Source organism: Phascolarctos cinereus, unplaced genomic scaffold (genome assembly GCF_003287225.1).
Source record: "Phascolarctos cinereus isolate Bilbo 61053 unplaced genomic scaffold, phaCin_HiC Scaffold_726;HRSCAF=1367, whole genome shotgun sequence".
In the NCBI taxonomy this organism is placed as follows: domain Eukaryota; kingdom Metazoa; phylum Chordata; class Mammalia; order Diprotodontia; family Phascolarctidae; genus Phascolarctos; species Phascolarctos cinereus.
The window spans coordinates 209,434,898-209,455,703 of record NW_027556098.1 but is presented as its reverse complement, the minus strand read 5'-3'; positions in this window follow the sequence as shown (position 1 = coordinate 209,455,703).

Here is a 20,806-nt window from a genome sequence, read left to right as displayed (position 1 = left end):
AAGTTACATGATCTACCCATTGTCACACAGCTAGTGTCTGAGACCAAATTTGAAGTCAAATCTTCCTCGTTCAGGCTCACTTCACTACCCACTTGCCCTTAGTTACTTACTCGCTGTGTGATCCATCCTAGACAAGTCATTTATTTCTCAGTTTCCTATAAAATGGGGATAATAATAACACCTACCTCTCAGGCTTGTTTTTAGAACCAAACAAGATAACACATAAAGCACTTTGCTAACCTTAAAGTGCTATGTAAATATTAGCTATTATTACTGTCTGTAGTCCCAGAATAAAAATTTTAAAATAAATTAGTCCATCATGATTTCTAGATATCCAACTCTCTATCAGTTTCTTTAAGGTGAGGGTGCTGTGAGAAGAGAATACATGGGCAAGGACAGATATGAGGCGAGTTACATTATCCTAGCTTTTCTAATCACTAGATTCTCGAAAGCAATTTCTTCCAAAACACGTTGGTAGTCTGTTTTCAGCACTCTCCTCGAATGTATTCTGTGTCTACACTTGGGCCTAGCTCTTAAATGACTCATCCTGGTGCATACTTTGGTATGCACCATCTTGGTATGGCTCCATCTTGAAACTTGTCCAAGAAAGTCTATCTATTGGAAATTTCATAAGGACTTCTGTCACTTTCATCAGTAGCATTCCCTCAGCATGGACAGCAAGGGCATGGCTACAGGGAGGCTTCAGTTACATCAGAAAGAGATGTGAATGACAGACATTTAACCAGAGGATGTATCCTTTATGCCTTGGCCATGTGGTTTAGTGTGTTTTAATTTAAGGACAATACAGAACTGGAACATGCTGAAAATGCCGCTTGCTAATATCAAGGAGATGGAAGTCCCATGATGTGCAATAAATAATAATAAAGTAATACTGAGAATTAGAAATAAATTGCGAAGAAGGGAACTAATGTAGAATTACAGAATCATAGAACATTAGAACTAGAAGTCAGTCAACAAACATTCTTTAAGTACTTACTACATACCAGGTGTTATTCTAAGTGCTGAGGATACCAAAAAAGGCAAAACACAATCCCTGCCTTCAAGGAGCTCACGTTCTACCAGGGGAAACAACACATAAACAGCTTTGTAAGATGTTCGATATACATAGTGAGTTGTCCAGGGTCACACAGCTGCTAAGTGTCTGAGGCTAGATTAGGGACTCAGGTCTTCCTAACTCCAGGCTTGGCATTCTATCCACTGCACCACCTAGCTTCCCCAATAATACATATGATAACGCATATGGCAACCCACTTGGGACTTAATAAATAAATCTAATGGAAATGCCTGAAAGGCACTGGTTGTATTATAGGATAATAGATTTAAAACTAGAAAGGACCTTAAAAATCATCTCTCATTTTACAGAAAAAGTATCAAGGCCTAGAGAGGCTAAGGGATTTTGTTCAGTGTCACAGAAAGTGTTAGAATTATACTACGAACCCAGTTTTTTTGATTGCACATTGAGAACTCTCCACCATATCAGTATGCTTCCTCAAGTTTTACTTTTTTTAAAAAAGTACTCAATCCATTATATCATGCTCTTTCTACAAAACTGAATAAGAAATAGTGTAAAAACACTGTCATGGAAGCCCTAGTTTTATATACAAATCATTTTTATCCACATATGTAGTATGTGTTAGAAAAAAGTTATCAAGTAGTAGAATTAAGCAAAATATGACCAATTTTAGGCATAATAAGCTTAAGGATATTTTCAGTATTTCTATAGTTTCTCTTATTTTTCCTAGTTTTAATTCTTCACATTTAACAAATAGTGGTACATTTCCCTTTTTCCATTATCCTTTTTCCTGCTGAATAATTACAATACCCTGATTTTCATGTAATTTACATGATCTCTGTCCAAATGTGCCCCTCTATTATGTGTTTCCTCCAGGTAAATTCATCTGCTTTCTTGGGTCCTTTCCCAAGATAAAGGATACAAGATAAAAGAAAATAGGGTATAAAACCTCTCAGCCACCACCTCTCAGCTTTCCTATGCAAATGATGTTGTGCAATCATGAATCATTCCATAGTGACCTTTTTAAATGTCACCCTCACCGCCTCCAAACCTAGATTTCCACTGGTCATTAGATCTTGGAGTATCATTTCGGTGTCATTTATTTCTATGCAGTTTGTAGCTTTACAGCTGCCCACTTGTCTGAATTGCAGCTGGAATAAATGCCTTTGTTTTCTATACAAGCCAGGGGCATTGTCCCAAACAGTTCTTTTTCAGCCAGTCATCCTATTGGTCTCAAGACTGCTATTCCAGAATCGTATCCCAAATCTTTTCTCTTTATTACCAAGAATGGTGACAGATACTTAATAGATATTTCTTGTTTTCTTTGAGTTTCTTCATGGATATCCATGTTTTGATATTATTTCCAAGGTTAACTGCTATATATTATTTTAAATTTGAGGACTAATAATATAGACGAGCTATTTGCAAGAATGACCAAAAGAAAGCTTATTTTTTGACAAGAATGAAAGCTAGGAGACTAGCTTTTATAGAAACTAATCCAAAGTGTGTAAGATGGTTGTATTTCTGCCATAGACAAGTAATTTTTCTCTGCACAAAGTGCAATCTGGTACCTTTTTTAGAAGAGAAAGAAGCTTGAGAAACATCTCTCTGCTCTCCAGGATACCAGGGAGAATAAAGTGTTCCATTAAAAATATTTAAGGGAGGGGTAGAGAGGTGGGAAGGAAGAACTTCAATATTAATGAGGAGAAGGTGGAATACTGACCTGTGTCAGGAGGTTGAAGGGGAAAAGGAAAGGAGGACCACTGAACACTTGGAGCTAAGTGAAAAAAAAAGTGAGGATAGGATCTAGACCTGCAATTTCATTGTTATAGGGAACTCTCAGGTGAGGAAAATCTTTCTATCATTGTAGTTCAGCAGCTCATGATCTTACAGAGTTGCCTAGAGTACTGAGATATTAAGTGATTTGCCCAAGGTCACACAGTGTGTCAGAAGCAGCACTGGAACTCAGATCTTCTTGACTGCAAGGCCGGCTCTCCATCCAATCTATCACACTGTCTCACTTACAAAAGAGCAATGAGTTGGATATTCTGAAGAAGAAGTTGTCTCTTTTCTAAGGAATTGCAGTGTGAATCCACTGGGGCTCTCTAGAAAAGAATTAACTAATAAAAGTCAGAAGAAGGTGATTTTCTGCTAAGGGGCAGTTATTTGTTGATATAACAACAACAACAATAACAACAACAACAACAACAACAATTATAATAATAATAATGTGATGATAATAATAATGACATCTGCTGGTGTTCTGGTAGCATCATACCCAGGATGTGACAGAAAATCTCATCAGGTCTTAAGCCTGATGTATATGCTTAAAAAAACTTTCCTCATTGGTGGAAAGGATGACCGTCAAGAAATAACTGGAGAAGAAAAATTCTTCTTCCTTTCTGCTTTCAGAAAGGACTCTTTTGAGAGAGACTCATGGAGAAACAGAACAGACTTTGAAAGGCAGACACATAGAAGAAAGCCAGCTTTCTGCTCTCTCCAAGCAAGAAGGAGAATCAGACAGGCACACAGAGTGGAATCATCATTCTCTCCACCAATGAAGAAAATCTTCTGCAAATACTCTAGTCTTAAGACCTGACTTATCCCAGATAACTAACACATTTTTGATCATTCATATGGACACAAAAGATACTGACAAGCAATATAGAAAGCTAGAAAGCCTTGGCAAAGAAACTAAAGACTTTCAAGATACATTTGGGGTTTACATCACTGCAAAAGCAAGGTCTTCAGAAGGGAAAGGCAGATTCGGGGTAATGTTAAGAATATAATATCTTAAGATGGGATATGGATTTGGAGACCAAAACTTAGCATACAGAAATAATGGACACCAGGAGAGGGAAGGAATGCATGAAACAAGGGCTAGTAGCAATGTGTTTCCAGGTATCTTGCAAATCAATCAAACATGATTTAAAATAAAAGAGGCAAGAGAGGCACAACTTCCTATGTATGTTCACAAAACTAAGCATAGATGGTAGCATGAGAGTAGGAAGAATAGCTGCCTCTACCCAGAAATTCAAAAGAAACAAAATTCGAGAAAGGAGCCAGCAATAAAACTCAGATGTCTAAATAATAAATAAATGCTTAAAGTAAGGGTAGCAAACTAAGTGAGTTAGAGATCTGATTCAAGCTGGGAATTTGTCTTCATAGCTATCACTGAGACATAGTGAGATGAGTACTAACTCATGACTGGAATAAGGTTCTGTAAGGGTATACTTTATAACAGGATAGAAAAAAGGACTATGGAGTAGCATTGTATACTAAGGTATGCTGATGAAGAAATACTGTACAAAATGTAGAGGTGGAAAGTACAATGAAAGGCACTTGGATGAAGATTAATGGAGGCAGAAGCAAAAGGCATATATTAAAGACTAGAATTGAAATATACTACAAGCCACCTTGACAGAATTAAGAAATAGATAAGTTTGGGAAACAGACCACAGTCTGGCATGGTATAGTGGTGGTGGGAGACTTGATGACATATGCTGAAGGTATACCTCTGCCCAATAATATTGTTTTGATTTGCCTTAATAATAATTTCATCATTCAAAAAGTGGATGAACTGGAGAAAGAAACTTCTATTCTGAATCCAGTTCCCAGCAATAGGGAAGAATTGATCTTTGAGGTAGAAATCATGGGAACTTTGTGGAGAAATGACCTCTTTCTTTGTTTAGAATTTATGATAGTGGAGAAGATAGACATGGTTTGACATACAGCCTAGATTTTGGGAAAGCAGGTTTCAAAGTATTCAGAGAAGAATTACATTGTCCAAAGTGTTATGGGGGAAGTCATCTGGAAGCACTCAAGAGTGAAGTTTTGAGGACACAAAGAGAAATAATAAGGATGAGGAGGGGGAGAAGGACTCTTTAAAGAGACCAATATGGATATACATGGATTTTAGGGACCAACTTAGTTATTTAAAAGACATGTACAGAAGATGGAAACGGAGTCTGATAACAGGACAAATACAAAAGTATGAATTTCTTATAAGTATCAGAACTGTTAAAGCTTAGTAAAAATAAAGACAAACAAAAGTTTGTAGTGGAGGTTAGCCCTATTGGGACAACGATGAGGATTCAAGAATGAATAGGATGGCTATTTGGATTGATGGGATGATGGTAATCAATGACAGAAGGTGGGGCTATTCAACTTTTGTTTTGCTTTTATTTCTTTGTCGATTAAATTATTTTTGGATGGGAAAGACAGAACCAAGATGGTTAACAGGGAGATGATACCTGAGATGTTAGGGATATAGTAAGAGATTATCTGGCTATCTTTGATGAGTTCAAGTCACCAGGCTGAGAAGAATATACCAGAGAATTCAAACAACTGACAGATGTGACCACTGTCAATGATCAAAGGGAGGCAGGTGACCATCTAGAAAAAGAAACAAGTACAAAGACTCAGCATAACTTCATCAAGAAAAGGTCATATTAAACTAAACTCATTTCCTTCTGAGAGGATGTTTACGGAAATGCAATAGATATAGTTTACCTAGATTTTAGCAAAGCATCTGACAAAGTTTCTCTTATTTTTCTTTTAGATGTGATGGAGAAATGTGTATTAGATGATATAATGGTTGATGGATTTTAAATTAATTAGCTGGCTGGATTCAAAGAATTATCATTAATGGTTTAATGTCAATTTGGAAGGAAATCTCTTGGAGAATGCCATAGGGCTCTGTGCACATCCTTTACTAGTTAACATTTTTATCAATGATTTGAATAAAAGAATAAGTGGTTTGCTTATCAGTTTTACAGATGGGATGATTAGCTCACAAAGTAGATGGAGGATTAAAAAAGATCTTCACAGCCTAGAACACTGGGCCAGATCTAATGAGATGAAATTTAATAAGGATAAATTCAAAGTTTTACACTTTGGTTTAAAATACTAGTTTTGTTGCTGCTAGATAATGGAAGTATTGATAGACCACAGTTCCTCTAAAAAAAGACATGAGCTTCTCAGTTGACTGTAAACAAAATATGAATCAGCTATGTGATGTGAAGAGATGACCTTTTTCCTTGTCAAGCCTATCCTCTCTACATTCACAAATGACCTCATTCCATCCCTTCTTCTTCAGACTTCTCCCTCTGTCATCTCTAGTCTCTCATTAATTTCAATCACTCTCTGTCTACTGAAGGCTTCCTTATTACCCACAAACATACCCTTGTCTCCTCCATCCTCCAAAAACCCTTACATGACCCATCCATCTCTGATAGTTATCATCCCTCATTTCTTCTCCATTTTGTGTCTAAGCTTCTACACCGCATTCCCTTCCTTGTAGTCTAAAATTCAATGACCAGACTCCTTGCTGCAACTCACATAAGACATTCCATCTCCTGACTCCAAACATTTTCCCTGGCTGTCCTCCATGTCTGAAACATTCTCCTTATCTCCATTCCCTGGCTTCCCTGGCTGCCTTCAAGTCTCAACTAAAATCCTACCTTCTGCAAGAAGCCTTTCCCAGTCCTCCTTAATCTTAATTAAGGCCTCTTACTCACTCCCAGTCTCTTAGTGCCTGGAGGCAATGCCTTACTCTCCAGACCATTCACATCACCCAACCACAAGGAGTACCTTCAGTGTGCTTAGGTTCTGATCTATGATAACTGAGTCACCTTTGTGACACCCTCTGCCCTGGACACCTGGAGTGTGAGGCCCAAAGATAGATGTAAAACTCTTTTGGAGCAAGTCCTGGACTGCATTTTCCAGTATTTGCCCATGTGTATTTACATTATGGTATTCGCTTTAAAAGGCATTACAGAGGAGTTGGGAGTCAAGATGGCAGAAAAACAGGAAGCAGTACAGCCAAGTTCCCCTTCACAATACTCCTCCAAACAGACCCAGAAAATGGGTCAATCCAATTCTTGACAGGGAAATGCAGAAAAAGTAATATGAAAGCTATGGTATATGATTGTGATGCAATATTATTACACTATAAGAAATGACAAATAGGATGATTTCAGAAAAACCTGGAAAGACTTACATGAACTGATGCATAGTGAAGTGAACAGAAGCAGGAGAACATTGTACACAGTAACAGCCACATTGTGCAATGACTAACTTTGATAGACTTAGCTCTTCTCAGCAATACAAGGGTGTAAGACATCTTCAAAAGCACTGATATTTCCTGAATACAGCTGGGAGCATACTGTTTTCCACTTTATTTCATTTTTTTATTCAAGCCTTCTTGTATAAAATGACTAATATAGAAATGTTTTACATGTATAAACTATATCTGATTACTTACCTTCTCAGGGAGGGGGAGGAGAGGGAGAGAGGGGTGGCCAGAATTTGGAACTCAAACCTTTAAAAAAAAATGGTAAAAAAATTGTTTTAACATATAATTTGGGAAAAAACAAAATTATATATGTATATATGTGTGAAATGTGTGTATAGCTATAAATAGATATAGATATACTTGGAATATATAGATATACATGGAGTAAGTTTCCAGCCCAGATGCACAAAGGAGATATCTTCAGACTTTTTGGATACAGTCAGGCCAGAACACACGATGCATGGAAGGTTCTGCTACCCCAGGAGAGGCTGTGCACCAGAGCAAGAGGTCCCAGACCTATACTGGGACACCAATAGAACATAACAGAGCACCATGATGGGGAGAGGTGCCAACTGGCAGCTTTGGTGCTTACTACATACTTTCAGGTCAGAAATCCAAGACATGCACCCAGGGATGGTGTTTCAGTAAGGAGCCATAGCAGGACCTAGGCAGTATACCAAAAGAGGGGCAGGTTCAGAAGTCAGCAGCAACAATGTAGCTCAGGACCTAGAGGCAGAGCAGGGTTTTAGTACCAGCATCTAAACCAGCCTGCAGAGGAATAAAAGCAATAAAACCACACCAAAAAGGAATCCACAATTCTGTCACCCTGAACCGACAGAGCTTCTCGGCTGGTTGATAGAGGCTGAGTCTAACAGCAATCTACTGCTGCTCAGACCCAAATCCAGGTCAGGAACTTGCAGAAACATTATAGCCAAAATCTAGATCTTCTAAGTCAAAGAAAAAATATTGCAAACAGCCAGAATGAAAGTATTCAGCTACTGAAAAGACACAGTCAAGATCACACATGATTTAGCAGCCACCATTATAAAGGAGCGGAGAACTTGGAATACAATATTCCAGAAGGCAAAAGAAATGGGCTTACAGATAAGAATAACTTACCCAACAAGCCTGAGTAAAATGCTACAGGGGGAAAACTGGACCTTTAATGAAGTATAGGACTTGTAAGCATCCTTGATCAAAAAACTAGAGCTAAGTAGAAACTTTAAAGTTTAAACACAGGTGTTAAGAGAAACATGAAAAAGTAAACATGAATGAACAATGATGAGAAACTAAACAAGAGTAAACAGCTTACATTCAAATATGGGGAAATAATACATCCATCCCCTCTGGACCCTATAATCATCAGGGTTCATGGAGGGAGTCCAATTAGACAAAGCCTAAGAATGGAAAGAGAGGGGAAGGAAGGAAAAGAAGGTTAAGGAAAATTACTAAGGGTGCACAAACAGACATCTATACAAACAAAGTGGAAAGAGTGGTATAGCCACTGGCACTTCAGCCCTGTTCTCATCTGAACTAGTCAAAGGAAGGAAGATGTGTGCATGCACACGTGCGCACACATGTACACATGCAGTTGAGTAGAGAAATACATTTCACTCAACAGAGAAACAAGAGGGAAAGGACAAAAGGGGGAGAAAGAATTAGAGGAAGGGTAAATTAAGGGAGTGATTAGTTCTGAGTTAAACAAACTCAAATTAAGGATGTACAAAAATGTTGATAGCTCTTTTTGAGGTGGAGAAGGAAGAGGTACCCTAAACTGGGGAATGAATAAACAACTTACAGTGTATAAATGTGATAGGATACTATGGTGCTATACAACAGCGATATCAAACTCAAATAGAAATGGGGCCACTAATCTATACCTCGTGGTGTTGGAGTGGGAGGGTAAGACGGCAGATTTTTGCTGATTGAAAAAATATATATAATCAGAGTGGAAAAAATGCATTAGGGAGACATCTTCAGGAAAGTTGCTTTGTTGCTAACTTATGAAAATTATGAGTGAAACTTTGAGGATCACCAGACAATGACAAATTACTAGTATAAATGAAAACTATCAACAGAATTTATAGTCTCACTGTGCTTTGGTGTACTATTCAGGAAATAAGAATAAAGATGCATTTGTAGCCCAAATAATCTGACTCTGAAAATGGTTCAGTTGATAGAACATTGTGAGGTTGGCACATATACCATAATGCTCTTACTAATCCATCTTCTTCATGAATGACTCTCTACTTGGAGACTGCACACAGTAACAGTTTGGAAATAAAGTACCCTAGAAAATAGCCTTGAATTGTTTTTGATCATTATACTCTGTCTTCAGGCCACATTTTGCACATACTTTTAAGCTCTCTCTATTAAATACTCTTCACAAATATTAAAGTGAAAATGCTATTTAGTGTGAACAAAAAAATATGTTTATGAAGAGAATCTTTAGGAATAAGAATCTATTAGTAATAAGTAGACATAGCTAGTGTTGAGGTCCATAATTAGGATAGGGTCTTGTCCCATGGCCCTGATATCTGTGAGGATCTTCTTCCCCATGTCAGTCCTGTCCATGTTCAACTGCCCTCAATCCTTCAGAAGCCCCAGGCTTCTGACCTTTGGAAAATTATCTTACATAATGAGAGTGCACAAGTGGAAATCTATACACACAAGATGGAAGGAGTGGAGTAGCGGCTGATACTTCAACCTTATTCTCATCTAAACTAGTCAAAAGAAGGAATGATATGCACACACACACGCACATACACACAGAGTGAATTGAACACAGAAATACATTTCACTCAACAGGGAAAGGGGAGAAGGGGAAAAAAGACCCTAGTTTCCTACCATTATGGTATTTTCTCTTCTGGGGCCCTTTCTTGTGAGGTCAGGGATTGGGTTTTTTCATCTTTCATTCCAATTACCTTGTACAAAGAAGATACTCAATAAATGTTTAATTAAATGTATATTTAAGCACTTTGTAACCATAACATATGATATAAACATAAATTCTTATTGTCATCATCATCATCCATACTAAGGCTATACCACTTTGAAAAAAAACCCACATCATTACTGATTTTTTTTTCCTGATGTGTGATTTTTGAATGTGTAGAAATTATTACAATTTCATGATTTTAAATAAGAAAGAGTTGCAGATAGCCATCTCTTGCACTCTTCTATTAATAGCTTTCCTGTGGTTTTAAAAATAGAATAAAACCAACCTGCCAGAAAAGATTAGACTCACATAATCCCTCAAATCTCAGTATTTTGGAAAACAAAATAATTCAGATAGAATATACACATATATATGTAATATATATATATATATATATAATATATGCAAACATGTATACATATATAGAGAATATATATTCTTATAAAAAAGTCTCTTAAAATGAAAGCCTACCTAAACCTAGTAAGCTTTTTTTTCTATTAATGTTTTGATAAAAATTGGTATTTTAATAAAGATCCTGGTGTTACCATTTCATCTCCATTTTCCATGCTGCATCTACGTTGGTCCACTACCCAGAAGACCACAAGGGGGCAGTCACCTGATAGGCTCTGCCTCTGGTATCCCAGAATCTCCATCCCCCTTCTTACCTACAATGTTGTACAGCCCACATGGCCAGATAAAATGGTGCAGAGTAACATATACTAACAAACTATAGGAATTCACAGTATAGGGGATTTACAGTACTGATTACTACTCAGTTAGCAATACCTATTCAGGTTTCTAAGCTGTATTGACTGTCTTATAGAAGTCTAAATCACATTTTTCCTTTCTTCCAAGCCTCCTTTTTACCCAAGGTTGGGTTTTCTTCCTGATAACTCCTTCCTGCCTTCTGCCCCTCACCTTCACCTCTTAATAAATTCTATAGAGGTTCTAAGTCTCATCCTTAGACTTTGGTCAGAGCTTCATTGACATTTCAGTCATTGCCTCTCTGAAATTTCTGAATCTGAATCCTAGGAAGAAAAGTTTTTACTGGACCTATTGGGTTCTAGGTTCACCCCTCTGGCTTCATTTAAAATAATCCTGACCTAAGCATGCTGCCCACCTCCTAACAGACAAGTGATGGACTCAGGATGATAGATAGATAATAACTGGATAGATAGATAGATTTTGTTTTTGCTTGATTATACATATTTGTTACAAGGGCTTTATTTTTCTTTCTTTTTTCAATTGGGGATGGAGAAAGAAAGGACAGAAGACAGATTTGATCAATTTAAAAATGGAATTTAATTTAAAAAAAAAAACAAACAATTCTCACTTTAATGCTACCTTCTCACTATTAGTTGGAAATCTTCCTAAGGGGTCTGGCACCTAGGGAAATACCAGGTTCTTTAACTCTCAGATTCATATAATAAACCCTGGATTCTCCATAGATGCATGCTGGATACATTGTTCTGGTTTTTATCTATTGCAGGGATTCAAGACCTGGGGTTGTCAACTTTCTTCTTCTCTGAACTTAGTTTTTTTAAATATTTTTGTAACTATTTCAACATGATTAGTTTCATTTGTAATCCTATGGGTTTTATTTTATAAATTTAAAAATATTATTCTGAGAAGAGATCTGTTTACAGGCTTAACCTAACTGCCAAAGGGGTCCATGGCACAAAAAAAATCCTGGTCTTTTATCTGTTTGAGCTATTCTTTTCTAAAAATATAAATTTTATTTACTTATTTTACTTTTATATCATCTGCATTTCCCAAAGTAGTTCTCCTTTCCACACCCCATGCCACTGGGCCATCTCTTATAATAATTTTAAAAGAAAAAGGAAATAAAGCTCAAAAACCCTAACCAGCATATCCCCCCAAAAGTGTGACATTCAGTGTCGGAACTATCCTGGGGGGGGGCTCTGGCCCCTATCTTTTCCTCTTAACAATCACATTCTGCTTTTGACCACCATGCTGTCACACTTCAAGCCTTCATTTCCAGTCACCAAAGCCCTCTTTGCCCTACCCTTCCTTTTCTCATTTTAATTATTTTCACACCTCCTACCCCTCTTGAGCTATGTAACTACATCCTCTTGCCCAAACCCACCTCCATTCTGGGCTTCCGTCCCAGGCTTAAACAATAGTACTTTTTGTCATGAGCTTCTGAAAGAAAACTTTCCTAATCCTCCTCCATCTTTGTGCCCTCTTCCCTCTGAGACTACCCCTCATTTATCCTGTCTGTATCTTGTTTGCACCTAGTTGCTTGTTTGCATGTTGTCTCTCCCTTTAAGCTGTGAGCGCCTTGAGAACAGGGACCGTTTTTTGCTTTTCTTTGTGTTCCCAATGCTTAGCATGGTAACTGTAATATGATAGGAGCTTAATAAATGCTACGTGGCTGACTGACTTCACAGAAAGTAACCTCTGCAGTTTCAATTCAATTAAAATTAACAGACATTTATATGCCAGGGGTTGAGCTAGGCACTAAAGGATAGATGCAAAGAGAAAAATTAATAGTCCCTGATCTCAAAAAAAAAATTTATACAGAAGGAGAAAGGGCAAGATATATTAATAAATAGTGTCATGGAAGATTGGACTGTAGCATTTCCCACAGAGCTGAGCATATGATCAAGGCACTTTTGGTGGCACATGTGCTCTGGCCCTTTGCTAAAAGACATGCACAGCCAGAGGCTGCTGATTGGTGTCTCGGGGCCCTGCTACAATACATATCAGGAGGTGGGAAGCACTAACTGGGAGGTCAGGAAGTTTCTGTAGGATATGGTAACTGAGCTGAGTCTGGGAGGAAATTATGGATTCCAAGAAGCAATGATGAGGATGGAGATCATTCCAAGCAAGCATGGAGGGAAGAGAAGAAATGTTCTTTGTGAAGAACTGCATCAAATAGTTCAATTTGGTGAAACTGGAACACTGGAATATTTAATATACACATTTATCTTGAAACACACACAAAAAGACTCTCTCCTAAGATGTGCTACCACTTCCAAAATTATAAGGAAGAACAATTTGGGATGTTCCCAAGGCATAGCCTTTTGATCACACAAGAAAGAATATATACTAACTGACTAGTAACAAAAGTGCTCAGCTCTGGCCCTATACTTAGGACACAGTTTAATTCATTCTTCCATGAGACGACTTCCATACTGAAGGAGAGTCAATACCAGTGATTCATATGCTTGGAAACATACAAGTGATTTTAAGCTCCTTGACAGTTGGGACTGTGTTTTCTTTTGTACCCTTAGAGCTTAACACAGTGCCTGACACATAGTAAGGGCTTAAAAAATGATTGTTGATTTATTTTATTGTATAGCATATGTGCCTTAGCAATGTAATGCTTTAAAAATACAAATAGTATCTACTTTAAATTTTATTACTATCAATAGTAATCCTATCCCTTTAAGTTAATGCATTGAAATATGTTTTTTTTAGTAGCAAGATGATGCAATTTATTTTCATCATTCCTCTTTGGTAGTGTAGTTTGATGTGCGAGTTTTAATTCAGAGCAACACCCCTGCACAAAAATAAATTTTACTGAAATAAATGTGGCATAGCATAGAACAAATGCTCTTTGTTGTTTTCTTCTCTTTTTTTGGTGGTTGTTAATCTGTCCCTCCCACTACCCTACCCTATTCCCAACTGAGCAAATGAAAACCTTAAAAAACAAATCCTTCAATAGCTAGAATGATAGTTCAACAAAGCAAATTTCCATATTGGCCATGTCCAAAAATATGATTCACTTTTAAATTCATCACATCTCTGTCAGGTTAACTGATTTTTAGTATGTTCAATGAGCCAAGATAGTTAGCCCATAATGTTGCATTTTGTTTTGCTTTTAAGAACCCAGGTTAGTAGATATAAGCTAGCCCTGCTGACCAATCCCACTGATCAGGCACTGTCTCCAGCATTGCCCATGATTTCATGACACTATTTTTTATTCTTTAGACCATGGCATTCTATAGTCCCTTATTCTTTGGACACTGAAATACACATAACCCATCTGTACATGTTGCCAAGCCCTATCTATGAAGTTTATTTTTATTCCTGAGGCTTAATCCAGACGAGAGCTAGATGGCACGTTCCTCATATAGTAAACATGCAAGCTTGTGAAGGATGAAGAGGAGAGGGTGAAAGAGAGAGGAAGAAAGGAAATAAATTCCGTCTCAGTCACCTGTAGTCAGTGCCTAAGGCTCCCCTGTATATTACCAGGCAGCAAAAACAGTGTAAGGTAGAATAGGTCACAGACGCTGAGTTGTAAGCAAGGGGAACAGTCAGAAATGGACCTGCTGACATGTTTCAAATTCATCTGACTACTTCTTTCTGCTTTATGCATCTTAACTAATAGTCGTTAGCAACTGAGGTCATTTTCTTCTGCACATGATCCTCTCCTGAATCTTTTGCCTTTGCTTCTAAGACTGGCACGGCAGTTTAAAATCCATAATTGTACTGCTAGTAGAAGGCCTAACCTCATTAACCCAAATCCCTATGCTATAGTCATTATGTACTAGGGATTGCCAATATGTACTTGTAGCCATTATACACTCCCCACTTTGTGGGGAAGCAGATTTTTTTTTTGGTGGATTCAGGTGGTTTCAGAACTGGTTGAATGACAGGATTCACTGTGGGCATTAATGGTTCTATGTCGACGTAGAAGGGAATCTGTGCTTGGCTCTGTGGTGTTTAACGTTTTTATTTATGACTTGGATACAAGTAAAAGTCATATACTTCTCAAATTTGCAGGTGATACAAAGCTGGGAGAGATGTGAGAAGCATCTTGGATTACTGTATCAGAATCCAGAAAGATTTTGACAGGTGAGACTATCAAATTGAAACTAATAAATTAATATTTAACAAGGATAAATGTAAAATCTTACATGAGTTTGAAACAAAACACTCTCACAAGTGTAACATCAAGCAAACAATAAGCTGGTGGTACAAATACAAAAATATAAAAGTATCTGGCCTCAAAGAGCTCACATTCTGTCAGAGGAGACAATATATACATATAAACGAATATACAAAATAAATGTAAGACAATATTTTGGGGGAGGCATTAGCAGCTGGAGGGTTTGGTGATCAGGAAAGGCCTCATGTAGGGGTGACATTCCAAGTGAGCTCTGAGGGAAATTAGAGATTCCACGAGGTAGAAGAAAACAGGGAGTAGATGGGTAAAAAAATACGAGTAACAATATAGAATGGACGGCATTTGGAGGTGGTGGGATCCCCCCTTACTAGAAGTCTTACACTGACGATAATATTGCCTATGCATCCACTGCCCTTCACCTAGAACAACTAATTGGCTCAGTGAAGAGAGTGCTGGTCAGGAAGACCTGAGTTCAAATCCAGTCTCAAGCATGTCCTAACTATGTGACCTCGGGCCAGTCACTTAACCTGTTTTTGCCTCATTTTCCTCATCAGTAAAATGGGGACAATAATAGCCACCTATCTACCAGCATTGTTGTGAGGATCAAATAACTGCAAAGTGCTTAGCCCAGTGTCTGGCACATAGTAAATGTTATATAAATGTTAGCTACTACTGCTACTACTTCACCCAAATGCCTTTCAGTATATTCCTCCCATCTTGTTCCAGTATTTCCTCACGTGAAGTGGTTAATAGGTGGCATAGTGGATAAATTGTTGGACCTGGAGTCAGGAAGACCTGAGTTTAAATGCTGTCTTCAGACATTACTAGTCATGTGACGCTGGGCAAGTCATTTAACCTCTCCCAGATTCAGTTCTTTCATCTATAAAATAGGATAATAATAGCTACTTTACTGAGTTGTTCTGAGGATCAAGTGAAATAAGATAGGTAGATGACTTGCAAAGTTTAAATTGCTATCTAAATTTTACTCTTACTCCACCACCCATTTTACCTATATTGTTCCTTTTAAAATAAGTTATACTCCCTCCCCCGAGACATATTTCAATCATGGATCTCATGCCACCATGCCCTAATGACACCTGTGAAATCAAATTTCTTTCCTTAAGTTAGAATCACCAGTTCATTTTGATTATTACCCATGCCTTTTGAATTTGTACATAGACTTCTGAAACCATGGAGCTCCATTGCTGGCTCCTTTCTTGGATTTTTGTCTCCTGTGAGTTGCAGTGTATCTTTACTGCTATTCTTCTTCCTTCATCTATTCTCTAGTATATCTGACTTTGTGCAAACACATAAAAAATTCCCTCCCTTTCCCTTCCTTTTAAGTTCAGAGTCTATTTGGTTAGATTTATAAGACTTTGAGCTAACGCATTCTTACCAACCCTTATTGAGTATACCCCATCTCTGGCCAGGAATCTGTCATTCCTATATTTCAAGCTGTGGTCTAGAAATACAAATGCTGTTCTCAGACACCATCTTCTTAACCAGCTGTTCCTCCTTAAATCTGTCTTTATTTTCTGAAGCCCTAGCCTTCTACCAGCAGTAGTAAATACCAGACATACCTTTTAGGTCTTTAGTTTCTTACCCAAGATTTCACGATCTTTAGCAATGCTTTCTAGATTCCATCTGGCAGTACAATTTGTGCCCAAGTGAATTACCAGAAGTGGGTATTACTCATCTCATTTGACACGTTTTGGGAAGCACTCTATTACTTGGATACCTCGAGAGGACGGGAGAGCTCTCTATTGTTATTAAGTCCAAAAAACAGTGACTTCAGTACTTCTCAAAAGTAATATGCCAACCAGAACTACCCTTCTCTTCTTTCTCTCTCCTTTATTAGATGATTTCATATCTGATAACATGCATAATTCCTTAGAGAACAACCAGCTTCTTTCTCCTCAGAAGATCTGTGTCCCTCCTCTTCAAGAAAAGCCTTATCTGTTATTTAGTTTTGAGAGGTCAGAGGTGTGCCTTCCCTTTCTCCTTTGTGCTGTTTTCTTACACCCTCCAACCTCCTGCCACAGCTCACTATCCCCCTCTCTTTCAGATTCTTTTTTCCCTTTGTTTTTACATTAAAGCTCTATTTTTATTTATTTTTAAAGGTATACTTTGTTCATATTATTATTATATTATTTATATACTTTATTCTCTCTGATATCCTGGAGAGTAAGGAAGTGTTTCTTAAGTTCCTTTACTTTCTCTTCTAGGGGAAAGACCATCCTCCACTTTGAGCATAGATAATCCCTTGACTATGGAAGAAATATAAACCACACAGGTTATGCACGGCCTCTGAAAATTTGGTCTGACGTTTCATCAGCTCAATCCTTTGATATTCTCCCTAATACCCCTCACCCCAAGAACTTTTGTGACACACTACTCATTTATTCTCTTCTGAAATTAGTTATCAACAACCTTTTCACCTTGTTGTTACCTTGATAGCCATTCTCAACTTCCTTTCCCTTGACTTATTAACTTCTTGCCTTGTCTTATTTTTTTTTACCTTGTGAACTTCCTTGAGACTCATTCTTCCTTCTCCACAAATCTTTCTCTTTTACCTTAACCCTGAGTCCTTTATCTTCTCCATCTGCTGTTTCTCCTTTTCCTCAGTTCCTTTTGTTAAAATTCTTCTTTTCCTTGCTGCCATCTACTCTTCCTCTTCCTCTTCCTTCTCATCCTCTTCTTCTTTTTCTCCTCCTCCTCCAGCCTTCCTCCTCTTCCTCTTCCTCCTCCTCCTTCTTCTTCTTCTTTATCCTCTTCCTCTTCTCCTTCTTCCTCTTCCTCTTCTCCTCCTTCTTCCTCTTCCTCTTCTTCTCCTTCTTCCTCTTCTTCTCCTCCAGGCTTTTTTATTCTTTAGTTCAAGTCTTCTTTTCCCCCCATCAACTTCTCAAGTTTTCCTAGATTTCCACCCACCTCGTTCAATTTCTGGCCTTATGAAAAATTCCCCTTCCAAATCTCAATTCATTTTCCTTTACCTCGTCTTTCTTCAGCCTCAGTCCTTCTGATTCTTCTGTACAGTTTTCACCCAATGAAGTCTGAAATAGTTGAGTGCAGTGGTGTACTGGTAAATGTTTAAGAACCCAGCTCTCAGGGTGGGCAGAGGAGAGAACAAAACATGGACACACACTACACTTTTAAATTTAATCTACATCACTAATATTTTCTCTATCACTTTCTTAAGTCTAGACAATCAACAAGACAATAAATCAAGCCCTAATTTTATAGAGTTTGCCAATTTCTGAGGTATAAATGCTCACAGTGAAAATTTAACAATTGGCTCTGATGATATACGCTGCCTCCAGCACACGCCTTTTGAACCTAATTAAATAAGTACTTAGGAGACTGGAAGATTGATTTGAATTTGTACCATTTGAGGAATTATTCATAATGTCTGGACTTACTAATTTAATCCTCAAAGATATTCTACTTACAGAAGAGGTTTTGTTAAGTTCCTTAACTATCCTCCATTACATACTCAACTTTATGATCTCCATCTATACATAGTCAAGAAGAAGCATGAAAAGCATCTTTTGAATGGTAGCTGTTTTGAAGGACAGACTTTCACTAACTTTTTTCTTCTTCTTCTTTTATTTTTTGGCTAGGCAATGGGGTTAAGCGATTTACCTAGGGTCACACAACTGGTAAGTGTTACATGTCTAAGGCTGGATTTGAGCTCAGGTCCTCCTAACTCCACAGCTTGTGCTCTATCCACTGCCCCACCTAGCTACCCCTTGCTAACCTTTTAATTGCAGAAACCTCACAGAGGTTGCTGTTAATCCTTCATTCTCGAAGAGGACCATGACATCAGGGAGGTGATGCCATGAATTGCAAGTGAATTGGTTTTAAGTGAGGGAGGGCTGTGCAAAGAGACCAGCCTCACTTTCTCCTCCAAAACTATTTAGGTCTAGTGGCCAGATATAGATTAGGACAACTGGAATTGGCCCAGGATGCAGCAAAAAACTATGCTTTAAGGAATCGTCACAAATGAAATCATAGGTTTTTTATCTCTTTCTAACTCTCACAAACAAAAGACACAGGTTTTCAAAAGTTATACCAAATCCCACTGCAACTCTAAAAACTAATTATTCTTTGGATTTGAATCATCCAATGACTAGGGAGTGTTTAGTTCAATTTAATTGGACATTTATTAAGCACTTACTCTGTCCCAAGGACTGTGCTGGCATTAGGGTACAAATTAAAAAACAAAATATTCCCTGTCCTGAAGTACCTTCCATTCTACGAGAAGGGAGCAAAATAATAAAGCTTGTGCACAAGTAAATTAAATCTCAAATATATACAAAGTAATACAAAATAATTTCAATAGGAAAGAGTCCTATACATGGGTAGAGGATGGTATAGTGGATAAGGAAAGGCCTTGTGTGACAGGAGGAAGCTGAGATGTGTTTTGGCAGAAGCTGGAGAGTTTATATAAAGCAGAGGAATGGAGAGAGTGTAGTCAAGACATGGGTAACCATGGGGCAGTTAGGTGGCATAGTGAATAGAGCAACAGCCCTGGAGTCAGAAGGACCTAAATTCAAATCTGGTCTCAGACACTTGCTAGTTTTATGACCCTGGGCAAGGCACTTAACCCCAGTTGCCTCAAAAAAAAAAAAAAAAGACATGCAGAACTATTTCTGCAAAGTATGGAGTCAAGGAATTTAATGTAATGAAGGAGAACAGCTAGCAACCTATTTGAGAAGAACCCTACACGTGAGAGGAAGTAAAATAAGCTAAGACTAGAAAGTTATTGGGAGCCAAGTTGTGGCAGACCATGAATGCAGGGCTTAGGATTTTGTACTTTATTTTAGGGGCAATAGAAAGACAATGATTTTTAATAAGAAGGTGACATGGCCAGATTCTTATTTGAGTAATATGAATTTGGTAGCTGTGCAGAAGTAGGTTTAGAGATGGGAGCCTCGGAAAGGAAGATGACCAATTAGTAGGCTATTATAATAATCAACTCCAGGTGAGAGATGACTGGGCCAAAGTTAGAGGTTGTGTTAAGTGAAGAAAAAGGAAAAGATGTGATTGATTGAAAAGTAGGATCAAAAGGCAGGGTGCAAATGACCGGATATAAGGACTGACAGAGAAGATAGCCTCAAGAATGACCCTGAAGTTGTAAATTTTGGTTATTAGGAGGATGGTGGTGTTATCAACAAAACTGGTGAAATTTGGAAAGGGAATGGGTTGGCGGATAGGGGGGTATGTAGTGAGCTCTATTTTGTGTATGTTGAATATTAAATGTCTACAGAACTTCCAAGTGAAAATGTTTAATAGACAAAACTGGTCGTGTGGAATTGTCCAACAGATGATTGGTAGTATGTGACTGGATTTCGAGATATGAGAGCTGGATATGTAGATTTAGGAATCATCTTCATAGAAAAGATAATTAAACTCACATGAAGTAAAAGGATAATCAGGGGAGAAAGTACAGAGATAAAAGAGGCTTTGAGGATGTCTGCACTAAGGAGGAGTTTGATCCAGCAAAGGAAACTGAGAACAGTCAGAGAGACAGGAGGAGAAGTCACCACAACAATAATAACAACAATCCTATGACGTGTAGATGCTAATATTATCCCTATTTTACTGATGAGGAAATGGGGGGTCCCATTTAAATGACTTAACCAGAATCCCACAGTTAGCAAGTATATGAGACAAGATTGGAATCCTAGTTTTTGTTTTTTAACTCCAAGTCCACTTTGACACTCTGTCTCTTCTGAAAAAACAACAAAAGAACAAGTGTTCAGGAGGAAGGTGTGGCTGACAGGATCAAAAGCTATGGAGATGTCAAGAAGGACTGATGAAAGGTCATAGGATTTAGTAGTTAAAACATGATTACAATAATATAAATTAAAAGAACACTAAAAG